Below are 15228 nucleotides of genomic sequence, written 5' to 3'. Positions count from 1 at the left end.
TCCTGTATTGATCTCACTATTCAAAATGGTAACTTTGCTGCCTGTATTATAGCATTAAAAGATGCTACCTGTGATCTATAACAGCAGTTCCTTTAACATGAGTTCAAAACATTTAGTTCAAAACAGAAATTAGCCACTGACAGTCTCTACATCATGTCTGGCCCCTAGCTGACCCAGGAGGAGGAAGAGGAGAGGCAAGAACTTAAGAGCTGACCATTACCTCCTAATCTTGCCTTCTCTTCTCTAAGTTGCATCTCTCTCTTTCCATTCTGCTACGGTACAATCTCTCTCACACTAACAACATCCTGAAAATCAGTTGATCCAGAAGCTGTACTACAGTACATGAACTGTTACTAGGCAACTCCTCCATTCTCTCCACCCCAGAAACATTTAATGTTGGAGGGGTGAAGGAAACAACAGTGGCTGGAAGGGGCAACAGGTCTTTGCCAGCAAAAAAAAAAAACACCAGACATAGGAAAGGGAAAGCACAACTGCCACCTCCACTTACTACTTAAGATAGCCCTCTGGAAATCCTATTACTAACTAGGTTTTTTTTCCAAGGGCAGGGTTTGCAGTGCAGAAAAGTATTGGCGCTGATTATTCAATAGAAATCTGTAGTAGCACCTTGATAGTCTAAACCCTGTGCTCTGAACAGATTTTAAAGCAGGACAGCTGCTTTTACAACAGAAAAGTCATTCACCCTTAACGGTCCATGAAATTCCTATGTTACAATGGGCTCTGATAGACATTTTAGAAAGGCAGGTAGGAGCCAGCTGTGGAGCAAATTGCAAACCTCAGTCTTGAACTCAAACCAGCAGGACCTGACACTACAGAACAACTTATTTAACATGTTAAAGAATGTGCTTTTCAGAGGCTGGGGGGGGGGGCTTCCTGGGGTTGTTTTTAGTTATATAAATAAAGTAATGTAGTAAACCACTTTTGGAGAAACTTACCATTAGTGAGAAAAGATCAAATATTGGACAGCTCTTTCCTGGACCACTTGTGAGGCTTTACCAAACAAAATCATTCTTCTGTAACAGCAAGAACATCATTCTATGAAGATAGCATTAGATGCCACTTGGAGATGCAGCCAGATGTAATCTACAGATAAAGAACAAGAACAGGTTTTATACAGTAACTCTCATTACAACACTCCTAAATTACTGACCTGTTCTTTAGCTTCAAGAGAGATTAGTAATACTTCTTAGTATTTACATCACACTTGCAGTGTTGAAAGGGCTTCACACATGTAGTCCTGCTAAGCCTTACAATAAGACCAAGTGGTAGGTCTGTATTATTTGCAAATTGAAAATTGGAGTGAGATGGGAAGTGGCAAAGGTTACTCAGTGAATTCAACCCTAAGTGTAGAATTGAATAGGGAATTCTCAATTCTTGGCTATCACATTGGGCAACAGATTCCTGCATTGCAGGGAGTTGGACTAGATTACCATACCCTTGTGGTGCTTTCCAGCTCTATGATTCTGTTAATTTGTCTAATCCTCTCTGCTGGGACAACCATTTCCACCAGAGGCAGGACTAGGATCATCAGTCTTATCACCTCTAATGAAAAGAAATCATTATTCACATAAATTTCTACTAGAAATGCCAGAGAGTCCAATGACCTTGTCCCTTGTGGGAATAAAACAGTCATTTTTCCATCAGGGATTCTGAAAGTTGAAGTCCCAGTGCCCTCCCTAACAGGAAATGATGTTCCACAATGGAGCTGGAGCATCCTACCACCCATTTTAACTGTCTTCCCTGGCACCACAGGTAGGTTGTTGGGATGCTAGCTAACAAAGGAAGAAGGCAGCGGAGGAGAATGCAGGTTTTTTGTGGGCACTTAAACTGGCACTCAAAAAGACTAAGTTATTAGAAGTTAACTTGGGTGCTTACAAAAGTGTGAGATTGTTTAGCTCAGGGTGTCCATGCAGCCTTTTATTTTGTCAGAAAGCATAAATTAAGCACAGTTCCTAGTACAAATGGCATGTCTTTGGATCTCACATAAATATGTCCCCTCCTCAATTTTCATTATCAGGCTACCACAGCTATTAAAATGCTGCTTGATTTCTGAAGTATGTTCCAGGGCTCCCCCTGCTTGAAAGCCACCAGGTGTGCTGACTGTGGAGAAATGCCCTCTGCAAATTCTTTATCATCACTTCTTCCAGAGGTAGGCCATGGCTCATATTAAACCATGCTACTTGAGAAATTAACTCCTTACCACCTCCCTTCAAACTCTCCACAGAGTCACTACCTTGCAATTCCGTCCCAAGAAAACCATATGCTGATAATTACTGCACAACACCCAAGCTCCGAAATTATTGTTGCAGCTGGCTCATAAAAACAATTATTCCAGCTTTAAGAGGAGCATGAATTTAGTCCTGCTGCACGACAGATATTTCTGAAGATGTGAACTTTGTACATAAGACAGCAGCTTATATGAGGATGAACTTTCAGTACATTTCATGCTTTCTGTAGCATAGCTAATTACTTAAAGGCCACCATTTAGTCCTCTTACATATATACAGTAACTTCAAGGATTAGAAGGGAAAGTACACAAAGTGCCATCCATGATAGAACCAAGTTGATTCAGTACAGAACCAATGCCACAAAGCTCAAAAAGCCTCTTGGCTCAAAATGACTTCAGCAAACTACAATCATGTTCTGACTATGGAGCTAGGCAAAGCAATCTTTACTAGAAATACATCCTACTAAAGCTTACCTCAGACAAGTGTTGTATAGAACTCAAGGCACTATGTTTATTAAAACACCACTATGACAGTCCAATAGTATGCATACTTAATTGCAAATAACACCCAGACCCTATGCAAAGTTGGCACACCTAAGGCCATTGACTGCCTCCTCCTTCATAAGTCTATCCATATTGATCTTCCAAGAGTTGCACCACTATTTGGGATGCAGTGGGTGGTTAACACAGGGCACAACTTTTTCAGCAGTACCATCAAGGCTATGAACCTCCCTGGAGGTTAAAGCAAGGTTTTTTTCAGAGCCTTTACAGCCTGCTCAACATCTGGGGGACTAGTTTTTGCCAATTTCCCTCCTGTTGAATTGAGCTGTTATTCTCCTGTCTTTAGTTTATCAAATGTCATGTTTCATTGTTTCGACTATTGTTTTTCATTTTTGTGGATTTTTGCTATCATTGTTGCTATAACAATTCATTCCATTTTGGCTGGCCTACTTTCTGACTACTGCAGTCATCTGTACAGTATGGATTTTGCTACTGCTCATTTTATTAACTGCATCCTGCAATTCTGTTTCAGTTCATTTTTATTTCCATATGAAATTTTATTTCCATTGTATCATCATTTCCAGTGCAATCCTAAGCATGTTAACTCAGAAAGAGATCCCACCATATTAAATGGGGCTTACTCCTAAGCATGCATAGGACCTGAGCCTTAGGCACCATTCCTAAGCATGCTTCATAGGGAGTAAATGCCACTGAACACAAGAGGACTTACTTCTGCAAAGGACTGATTTGTAAGCTGCCTTGTAAATCAAGTTGGATACATAAATAAAACAAATTGATTAATTTCTAAATAAAATAAATTAATGATCTTAGGCATAATTAATTATGCATAGAATTGGGTTTCAAGTCCCACCAACCTAGGTGGAATTTACTACCAGACAGATATGCATAAGGGTGCAGCCTAAAATTGTACTTTAAGTGAGGCTTATAAAATCATCAAAAGGCATTGACCCCACATTCATAAAAATGTCCTAGCCCACCTACCTATTTACTGACCCATTTTATATTTGGCCCGTCATTGCATAGTGATCTCATCTGCTGCTATATTAATATATGAGAAGCAATAGCTTAAACAGTAACTTATTTTAAAAGCTATTCTGGTTTATTGCATGAAATAAATAATCTTACCTGCCACAGTGTCTAGGTAAGCAGTTGCTTACAATACAATTTTAAACAAGCAATAAAAAAAATGGATTCTATCAACATAACATTTCAAAGCACCAGGAAGACACAACCAAGTTTATTTGGTGGGCATTTCACTAATAGCAATACATACCTCGTTGTGCCTATAATCTTTTAGAAGCTCCACTTGCATGCCAAGAGTCATCAAGATGTTAAGGTGCATATCTATTTTAATTCACATCTCAGTTTCCGATTAGAGGCAATTTGGTTGGGGGCCCATAAGTTAAAAATAGTCATCTCTAATGATGCTTGTAAACCCATTAGGGATACTGCCCCCTAAAAAACCTGCAATTTAATTTTCACAATTTTAAGTAACATACTTATTCCTAGTTTCCCCACTCCCACCACTTTCTGTCCTTATTAAAAAATCCATATTTTGACTATCTCTGATACAGATATCAGTTGTGCATTAAACCCCCTGTGCTGCATTGTTCTCTACTCTCACTACTGCCAGTCTAGCAACCCACTGATAAAGCCTCTTATAATCTGCCTTTTGGAAATCACTGTACAATTAGAATGGGCAGTATCTACTACGTTTGCAAAGCTGTTCTAGAAATTTTGGTTTCAAGTTTTATAAATCAATATAAAACATTATATTCAATTTTTTTAAATAAAAAATGCTTTGAACAGTATGCCAGATCTATAAGTAAAAGGAGCTACCGGTAGAGACTAGACTCTCGTTTTTTAAAAAAGCTGAGAGACAAATTGCATCCTTTTGTACAGACAAATTTATTTTGTCCTAATGTCAATTCTAGTCTCTCAGGTTTTACAAAAATAACTTGCAAAAGCTGTTTTCCAGATGTAAATGTTGGATTAGTGTACACACTGCAAGCAACAATACTCCCCCCCCCAAAAAAATGTTTTACTAATGGGGGTGGGGCAACAATTTTCTACCTCCACCAACTGCCTTAATACCCTTGGGTTCAAATAATGTCATTGAAATACAGCAAAAACTGACAATGACAAAGCATTCTGAGTGTGAAAAAATGATGATTGACTTCATAACCATTCTAAACCAATGGCTTACAAAACTGTAACCCAGGGAATCCTGGAGTTCCTTGGAAGCTTATCAGAGAGGTCAAATAATGGCAACTTCCTTGAATGACAACTTGTCTGCAACAACACATCTTCTCCTCTAACATACAGTTGCAAGTGAACAAGAGCACAATTCTGTGACATACTCTCACTGCAAATAGGTAGTGAGGAGGTCCAACAGGTCTGGTCAGTACCCTATGTAAAGTAATCCTCTACATTCTACAACATTCCAAGGTCTGCAAACCAGTAAGCTGGTCAGACAACAGCCTGGTAGCACCTTGGTGTGCAGAATTCAGAAGAGGAAGCAGGCTAGGCTGTGAGGCAAAAGCTGGCCCAAACCTACCCAGTCAACTTGATGGCAGAGTGAGGATTTGAACTATGTTATCCAAAATCCTAGTCAGACATTCTAACCAATACACCATACTAGCTTTTTAAAAAATGTCAAATGTGCAGGGATTATATGAGAAATCTTTAAGAGTTCCCTTAAGGAAGTTTGAAACCCCCTGATCTAGTTATCTTTACAACTTTAACACAGTACATATAGAACTTGTTTATCTGTGGAAGTTATACAGGCAACACAACAACAAAGGTCATCAGGGGGCTCATAAAATAATAAAATACAGAAAACATATTTCAGCATAAAACAGCAAACCAGTTTCACAGCATAACTAAAAATACAGAACAGATAAGCAGTAGATTTAAAAGTGAATACTGCAGGTTTTTTAAAGGCCTGAAATAATCATCATCATCAGGTGCCAAAATGACCATAAAGGAATCAGCAGTCAAGCTTCTCTATGCAGGTGTTCCACAACAGAAAGCTACCTGACTCATATAATTTGGTGGAGGCACCTGGAACAGGAGCTCTGAATAATATCTCAAAGACTAAGTAGAAATATATGAGAGGATTATCTTTCAGTTACCCTCATCCTAAGCCAATAAGGGCTTTAAAGGTCAAAAACAGCCCTTTGAATTCGGCTCAGACATAGACTGGAAGCCAGTACAACTGATAAAGCATTGATACAATACACCAAATCAACCAGACCCAGTTAAAAATCTTCCAGCCCTATTTTTTATGCCATTTTCAAAGGCATTCCCATATAAAATAGACCAGGCATCTCCAAACTTCAGCCCTCCAGATGTTTTAGACTATAATTCCCATCATCCCTGACCACTGGTCCTGTTAGCTAGGGATCATGCTCCCATGTAGGCCAAAACATCTGGAGGGCCACAGTTTGGGGATGCCTGAAATAGACTGTTTAATTTGAATGAGAGATAACTGTGGCCATGCCATCTACATCCAGGATGTAGCTGGTATATTAGCTACGGGAAATAAAAGGTACATAGAGTCACAGATGCCACTTGGGCCTCAACTGCTAATGCTGGATCGGTAAGCAATCCTTTCCAGAAAAGATTGACATTGCTCACTTGGGTAGATGAACCATTCACCAGGGGTGGACCAAATTTCACCTTATAAGCCCTCATCCTGTTACTGCACACACCCTGCAGTTCAGGAGACCCAGAACCTCACCTAAATTTGATGCGGAAAAAGAGATGAAACCGGCTCTCATAATGGTGGTACCTCAAACCAAATCTCAGGATGAACTCTTCCAACTGTTTTATGCAATTGTTACACAGTTAGAAGAGTAGAGAATCGTAGGGCATCCCAAAGCCTAACTGCCAAGAAGTCAAGAAATGGTCCCCAGCACCAACTTCTGGATTCAGTTATCCAAGTACTGTAGTAGCAGAGTCACCACCAATGGCACCTTGGGCAGCAAACACATTAATATAATTACAAACACTAAGTAAAAACATTCCAAAATATTGTACTTCCCCTATCATTCATTTCCAGCAAAATCACCCCACGGGGCAGCCAAGGCAACTTTTATCCCACAACCAGCCCTGCAGCACAACTGAAATTGATTAAGAAAATCCATTGGTACCTTACCTGGGAACTACATCATTTTTCCTTCTACACAAGTTTCATTTACTACCACAAACTAATTATCCTCATCTAAATTTCTCATCCCTTAAAAATTTATCCTGGCATATTATCCATAATGAACAAAAAATATCTTTCTAGTGGCCACAGGCATCTAGAATTCAGGTTTCCTGATTCTGGCAAATGTCTAGCTGACATTTGATGACTAAGAGAAAGGCCATGTTTTCTTTGCTCTTTGCAGAAGCAATGAAAAGTGTCATATCATAGTAACTCTAGCTAGGCAGAATTATATATAAAATAAACTTTTCAAGAACATTCTTGACACAAGCCTTGCAGAAGCAGCCTTATTTAGATGCTATGGCCAGATTTTATGTACTAAAAGTTGTACTGTACTATATTAAACTAACTTTAACCCACAGAAAACCCACTGAAATGGCAAACTAACTTACTTTCAATGGATCTATTCTCCATACATTAGCTGAATACAACCCCAATATATTTTACATAGATTCCCTTTTAATAAGTAGGTGCAGTACATTTACCTGCCACATGTCTGTATCAAATTATTTTTTTAAAAAAATTACTTACTCCCTTTCTCAATTTAATCCCAACAACCTGGAATGTTGGTTAGACTGATAGGCAGTGACTGGCCCAAGGTCACCCAGTGAGCTTCATGGCTGAGTGGTGATTTGAACCCTGGACCAGACATTCTAATCACTTAACCACACTAGTTATTAATAATGTTTACATTCTTATCTCTTCACCCAGAAATTGCATAAATGCTGAGAAAGTCATTAAAAACAAAAATTAACCCTCTCTCAGGATTTTCACATTAAGGACTACTACAGTGTAATATTTTAAGAGAAATGAGGGAACCTGTGACCCTCCAACTGTTGTTGGAACTCCCATCTGCCCCAGCCAACATGATCAATGGTCAAGGGTCATGGCAGTTGCAGCCTGAAACTATTGGGGGGGCACAGATTATATGGCCCAGCCTTATAAAGTCAATTTCAAGTCCTAAACTATTATTTCCTCAAACCATCACATGTATATCACCCAAAGTAACAGCCTTAATTGGTCTCAAAGCAGCAGGTGAATTGACAGATACAAAGCTGAGAGGTGAGAAGTACTTGACAAGATTAAACTGTGTTGTTGTTTTTTTGAGACACAGTGAAATTCTATGTAAACTACATTGTAAAAGAGATGAGTTTTTTTGGTGTGATCGAATGAGGTGTCCTGATGTTAGAGTGGTAAAGAGTAGAAGCATCTGTGGATACCATTAGGAACAGGGGTCAGCAACCTTTTTCAGTCGTGGGCCGGTCCACCATCCCTCAGACCATGTGGTGGGCCAGACTATATTTTTTTTGGGGGGGGGGAGGTGGAATGAATAAATTCCTATTCCCCACAGGTAACCCAGAGATGCATTTTAAATAAAAGGACACATTCTACAATGTATAAACACCAGGCAGGCCCCACAAATAACCCAGAGTTGCATTTTAAATAAAAGGACACATTGTACTCCTGTAAAAACACGCTGATTCCCGGACCATCCGCGGGCCGGACTGAGGCGGCGATTGGGCCACATCCGGTCCATGGACCTTAGGTTGCCTATCCTGACTAGGAATGTAGGAAGCTGCTTTACACCAGGTCAGACCATTGGTTTATTTAGCTTAATGATGCATATGCTGACTGAAAGCATCTCTCCAGGGTTTCAGGCAGGAGATGCCAGGGCTGAAGCTAAGGCCTTCTGCATACAAAGCACGTGCTCTCTTACTCAGCTATGGTTCACTCCTCTGAGGTACTCTGATTCAGAAAAGATACAGAAGGGTCTAGGAATGGAGGGTAGAAACTGGGTCTATGAAAACAGTAGATGAGAAGGCAGTAGGATTTGGGAGATTAACTCATCCATCTGGCCTCTTCTTCAGTCCTCTGAAGTGTCCTGAGAAGACAGAAAGGTGAGCTGCATTTGACCTGGAGCTGCAGACAGAGGCATAGCTAGGGGGCAAGGCACCCTGGTCACCACACTTCAGAGGGTGGCACTTACTGCAAGGCCCGCAGCACGCCTGAGCCACACATCTCTCCTGGGAGTGAAGCAGTGGCTCGGGCACCTGCAGGCTCCACGCTGCCCAAAATAGCAACATGGAGCTTGTGTCTGCCCGCTGCCTACAGCTGAGGGGGAGACGGCGGGCAAACTCCTTGAAGGCTCCATGGTGCGCCCTGGGCACCCGAGAGGCTAGCTATGTAGCTGGCTGCAGAGTTGAGGAACTGCACTTCATTTTGAAATAGCCAGCTTGATAATTGACTGCATACCTTTAGTAAGCACTTAACATTTGTATTTTCCCATGTAGATGGAAAAAATACAACCCTAGATTAATAGTGTAATTCTATGTATTTCTACTCAGAAGAAAGTGCCATTGACATCAGTGGGGCTAGCTTCCAGGTATGTATGTATGGAACTGCAGCTTTGGATGTTTCGCACCACAAACTGAGTACTCTAACAACAGTACTGAACTGAACCCTAGGCCCCTACATCAGGGCTGATCCCTGTTCCTACTGTCATGGAACACAGTCCTGTAACAAAAGGAGCTCATCTTTCAAGGAGCTGTTGGAGATGCACAGCCTTGCAAGCCAACCTATATGCATAGCTGTCAAGTTCTCCCTTTTTTTAAGGGAAATTCCCTTATGCTGAATAGGCTTCCTTGTGAGAAAAGGGAAAACTTTACAGCTATGCCTATATACCAAGGTTAGCCACTGTGGTATCCTCCAGAAATTGTGGGGGTATAGTTTCCATCATGGGGACCCAGGTGGCGCTGTGGGTTAAACCACTGAGCCTAGGGCTTGCTGATCAGAAGGTCAGCGGTTTGAATCCCTGTGACGGGGTGAGCTCCCGTTGCTTGGTCCCAGCTCCTGCCAACCTAGCAGTTTGAAAGCACGTCAAAATGCAAGTAGATAAATAGGAACCGCTACAGCGGGAAGGTAAACAGTGTTTCCATGTGCTGCTCTGGTTCGCCAGAAGCAGCTTTGTCATGCTGGCCACATGACCTGGAAGCTATACGCCGGCTCCCTCGGCCAATAATGCGAGATGAGCGTGCAACCCCAGAGTCGGTCACGACTGGACCTAATGGTCAGGGGTCCCTTTACCTTTACCTTTAGTTTCCACCATACTTGACCACTGGACCTGCTGACCAGGGCTAATGGGAGTTGTTTAGCCCAACAACATCTGAAGGACACCATGTTGGTTACCCCTGATATAGCCAATCTGGCCTACAAGTCATAGAGGGAAAATAAGTATCAACCACTATTAATAATAAATGGGTGTTTTCTAATTAGGAAGGCACAGAGGCAACTCTACCTGACTGCAAAGTACCAAAACATGTTTTAACTTTGATGGCACAAATAATTATGCTGCTGGATATCATAGGGCTGCTCAGTAACCCAGAGACAGTATGTTTGCACGTCACGCTAAACCAAAAGTGAGAAACCTGAGGCTCTCCAGATGTTGTAGGATTCCAACTCCCATCAGCCCCAACCGGCATAACCAATAGTCAGGGAATGGGTGTTGTAGACCAGGGGTCCCCAAACTAAAGCCCGGGGGCCGGATGCGGCCCAATTGCCTTCTAAATCCAGCCCGCGGACGGTCTGGGAATCAGCATGTTTTTACATGAGTAGAATGTGTCCTTTTATTTAAAATGCATCTCTGGGTTATTTGTGGGGCATAGGAATTCGTTCATATTTTTTTTTCAAAATATAGTCCGGCCCCCCACAAGGTCTGAGGGACAGTGGACCGGCCCCCTGCTGAAAAAGTTTGCTGACCCCTGTTGTAGACCAACAACACTTGGAAAGTGTGAAGAGCTGCACATGCCTAAAATATGAGAGCACACTGACAAATTCAGGCAGGATGGCACTTCAGCCTGGAGAAGACACATCCAAAATGGTCGATTCCACTTGAGTGAAAAGTTTGCATAATCAGGAATAAGCTGTTGAATACAAGCATTTATTATTGAACCTTCTCTTTAGAAGCCCTAATATTTTCAAGAGAGATTTTTTCCAAAAAAAAAGTGAAAGGAATCACCTCATGCATTAAAAAAGAATCCATTAGTCTAAAACATGTACTGTGATTACTAGTGAACCTGTTCCTATTCAAGCTAAATAATTTCAGTGCAAAGCCTATTTTATAAATGGATAATTAAACCTTCCTTAAAGGGAACTTAAAATAATGATGCTATCTAAGGGATAAAATTCCCAGCACAGTATATGTCAGTTCATATACATAACACACTACGGCTCTTGACTGTTCAAATAAGCGGATTCTGTTAGTACAGAAGAAGCAGAGCAGCGAAAAAGCATTACAAGAGCATTAAGTCATCCTGTTTCATCAATGTTTTGCTACCCAATTAGCTACTTCAAACATAACAGGAAAATCTCTCTTTGAAAACCAGAAAATATTTGAAAAAACAACACAGAACTATTGAAGAGGCACAAGAACATCAAAGTGATCAGAGGCACAGTACCTGCTGAAATCAGCTTCTGGGTGCAGAACCAGGGGATCTACATTCCATTTTAGGTACAATAGGGGTGTTTGGAGATGCCTGCTCTTCTAGTCCTTGCTTCCAAGTATGTGCATGTACTCAGTTTCTGTTTTGATTTTTTAAAAGGTTCATATAATTCTGCTCATCTCTTTCTCTTTTTCCCTGATCCTTATTAAACCAGCAAGCTTTGCTCACTTGTTCCATGAGCTCCGGACGAGATGTTCCCCACTGAATATTTGAACAAGAAAGCAGGAAGCCTGCCTTCTCACAGGAGCCCAAAGGAGCACTCCAACAACACAGACCTAATTGCTGGGGAAATGGAGAGGGGAGAAGGAGAAAAACTTCGCACTTTCAGGGTTTGGGGGCGTACATTGGTGTGGAGAGAAATGAGATAAAAGAAGTGGCTATCAACAGCCCACCAAACCAAAAAATACATATTTGCTTTAAAAAAATGTTTTAAACGCTATGGCTGCAGAAGGAGAGAGGTTTCCAAGGGATCAAAACAAGTATTTCTCTGCTTCTCTCCAAAGCTTCTGCAAAGTAGACCAAATTGCACACACCATGAAAGAAAAGAATTTACACAGAAAGGAAATGCATGTACTTAGTGCCAAACAGCAAGAGCCAAGGCACACGCAAGCAGCATGAAGCAGGCAGAGGGGATAACCAGGCTTGCTGGGAAAGAGAGAAGAAAATTGGCTTGATATCTTCAACCACTTTAAAAAATGCCCAAGGATCAAAACTGCAAACAATAAAATAAAAAATAAGGTACACTCCTGAGCTGTGAAATCTATATCAACTGGAATGCTTTGGAATGAGACACAAGCTATTAAAATAAGCAATATGGGGCATCTATAATCAGCTCTACAGTACTTGCTTTTTCAGAGTCCTGGATTTTACCCTTGCAGCTGCAGTACATGATTTCCAATTGGCAAGATCTCTCCTCCTCCCCCACTCCCACCCTTCCCCCACCCAAAATGCTGGGTGAGGAGGACAGATATCTTCTGTGGGAGGGGGAAAAGTGAAGTTTTTTTAAGCCTTTGTTAGATTTCAACAGCTGGGCAATGACTAGAAGCAAAAAGGGGCATGGCATGGCTTTGGGAAAACAGCAAGCAGGGTGAGGGGAGAGAGTGGAACAGAGACCATGGAAGTCCAACATGTTTGACTGCTGTTAATGCCCTAGGGACCTACCGGTAACAGAAATCTGGCTAAAGGTTTGGGGGTGGGGGTGATCTGACAAGCAAAATACATCAAGTGCACATCTAGTGGATACTCCATGAGATATGATGCCCTGCTGGGCACCCTGCCAAAGATGCTAATAGTCAAATGTGGGCTGGGAAATAATTACTTTTTGACGTTCTCCATCTCTCTCCTCCACACATAGGCTCAGAAAAGCAGGATTGTGCCACTTAGGCCATAGTCACCAGGTTCCAGCCCTTGAACATATTGCCCTCACACCACCACCTCAATGAATTTGGCTGCTACACCATTAAGACACTCTGCTTTTAACTCACCTACTGACAAAACTTAAATGAAGGGTGGAGAATTTCAGGTCCACAGGCAGAGTGTGGCCCTCCAAGGCTCTTCCCCTGGCCCTGCTTTCCACCTTTTTCTTTTGGCCTGGATGGAGCATTTTATTTACTTACTTTTACATTTCTGTTCCAGCTTTCCTCTAAGGAGCTCAAGGTTACACACACAGTTCTCCTCCCTATTTTATCCTAACAACAACCTTGCGAGGTAGGTTAGGGCTGAGAGTCTGTGAATGTCCCAGGGTCACCCAGTCCAACACCCTAACCACTACACCGCACTGGCTCTTGAACTCTGATAACGCCTCTTGCTTCCATGGATGGAGGATAAACAGAAGTATACAAGCGTGTGTGGCAAGCTGGCCTGCTATACCAAGGTAAAATTTCACATTCTTTGCTCAGCTCACATTTCCCTCGAGGCTTGCCCACCACTGGCATGTCCCCCCCCCCAAAAAAAGGCCTTGGGCTGAAAAAGCTTCCCCACCCCAAGGCTCTGCCCCATAATTTGTTTTGCATTAACAGGTCTGCCAAAACGCACAAAAAGTACTGGAAGACGACAGTGCCTCTGAACATGCCCAGAACGCTTTCCACCACAAAGGAACCAGGGACCTCCTCTTGAATCACGAAAAACGCAAACTCCAGCCTTGGCCTCCCTACCTCCAAGCTCATACCTTCTGCTTTCAACCAAGAGGAATCGGTATATTCTGCCTTGAGCGAGAGACCAAGGACGCCTCTGACCATGTACAGAGCGCTTTTCCCTCGCGGCTGATGATACGGATCTCATATTATACCCTTGGAAAATTATCCCCGGCCCGCCAGGAAGGGGGGGAGACAAGTTGCAGGAAAGCTGAATTTAGAACCGATTTTTAAAGGCAAAAAAGGCGGAGGGAACAGTAGCACCATCCCTCCCGCCGGGATGAGGGTTCATGGAAGCGGCAAAAGCCTATTCTCGCTTTCCCTCAGGCGGGTCTGGGGACGTGCAGACTGAAGGGACGGCAACGTACCCGTTGGCACCACAGACTCCTCCTCCTCCTCCTGCTGCTCCTACTGACTGGGGAAGAATTCACGGGGGTCGACACCCACCGCCTCCTTTCTCCATCCCGCCCGCTCCAGCCGTGTTGGCAGCGGCGGCAACAACAGCTTTGCGGGCATGAGGAGAAAACGAGGGGAAGGGAAAGAGGCGAGCGCGGCCCGGCCCCCGTCGCTCCTCGGCCCGCCCTCAGGCCCGCCCAGCGCGAGGCAGGGGGCGGTTTGGGCGGGAAACTCTTCTGAGGAAAAGCTGCTACTGCGGCGGCTGCCGTCCTAATTTGGAAGAAACAGAAACACCCCGCGAGTGAGCGCGAGGTGGGCTTCCAAGTAAGCATGCGCGGAGCTGGGGGGGATTTGAGGCTGCCGTTCTTCTACGCATAGGAGAAAGCTCAGCTGAACTCTCATTTTTTGGGGGGGGGAGCGCAAAAGCTGTGGCTGCGTATATGGCGCGGGGTAGGGAAACAGCGGAGCAACTGTACTTATATCAATAACGAGGGGCTGCGGTCTTAAAAGCTGCCTTTTCTGTGGTTGGGTGTAAACCCCCCCCTGAACTTTGTGGAGCTGCCTTCTGAGAAGGCAGAAATAGGATTGCAATAACAGGGTCAAGGCGGGAAGGCAAGATACTGTGTGCTCTTGGGCATACAGTATTAAATACTGCACTGCGAAGTGCGCATGCAGGAAGGATGTGACTGAAAAGCTCTTGCACGTAGACCCCTCATGACAACCAGGAAATGGCTATGGGTACTCCTGACCGGTGAAATTTGAAGTGGTGCAACACAAGAAGATTACTTGCGCTTATTTGTTTCATAGCGTTTGTATCTTGGCAGGCTTTTGCCTCCAGCAGCTTCAACACAGCTTATATGAATAGTAAGAATTAAAAAAAAACATTTAAAGCAGCAGCAAACAAAAAGCAGGTACAACAGGTACAAACTATTAACAGTCTGAAATGCTAATCAAAGCACATAAGATTAGCCATCATCCACTCTGTACAAGAACATAAAAAGTTCTTGTGGGATCAAGCCAATGGCCCATCTAGTCCAGTATCCTGTCCTTACAGCGGCTGCCCAGATGAGGAGCCTGCAAGCAGGACCCAAACTTTTCCTGAATGAATTCTACACACTTGAGAGCATTTCCCCCATTGCTGAGATTTTCAGCACCTATCTTATTTTGGATGTTACCAGCACCTGGAGGAACTCAATAGTGGCTGGGGCAACCCATTCAGATGGG

General features: G+C 42.9%; 1 protein-coding gene across 3 annotated transcripts in view; it reads right to left on the bottom strand.

Moving 5' to 3' along the window:
- Nucleotides 1–14203, bottom strand: part of LOC118092933 (ankyrin repeat and fibronectin type-III domain-containing protein 1) — a 366474-nt gene extending 352271 nt beyond the window's left edge. Inside the window, exons 1-2 of one of the 3 annotated variants that reach the window (XM_035131606.3) lie at nucleotides 13977–14203; nucleotides 954–1101 (exon numbers count right to left, since the gene is read on the bottom strand). The gene's annotated coding sequence lies outside the window, so the exon portion shown is untranslated. Of the gene's footprint in view, nucleotides 1–953; nucleotides 1102–13976 lie in introns of those variants that run through there. The other 2 variants (XM_035131610.3, XM_088657341.1) reach the window with 2 other exon arrangements.
- Nucleotides 14204–15228: the final 1025 nt, after the last annotated feature.

Source organism: Zootoca vivipara, chromosome 13 (assembly GCF_965207765.1).
Source record: "Zootoca vivipara chromosome 13, rZooViv2.hap1.1, whole genome shotgun sequence".
Taxonomy (NCBI): domain Eukaryota; kingdom Metazoa; phylum Chordata; class Lepidosauria; order Squamata; family Lacertidae; genus Zootoca; species Zootoca vivipara.
The sequence above is the reverse complement of the archived record's forward strand: the minus strand, read 5'-3'. Positions and strand labels throughout refer to the sequence as shown.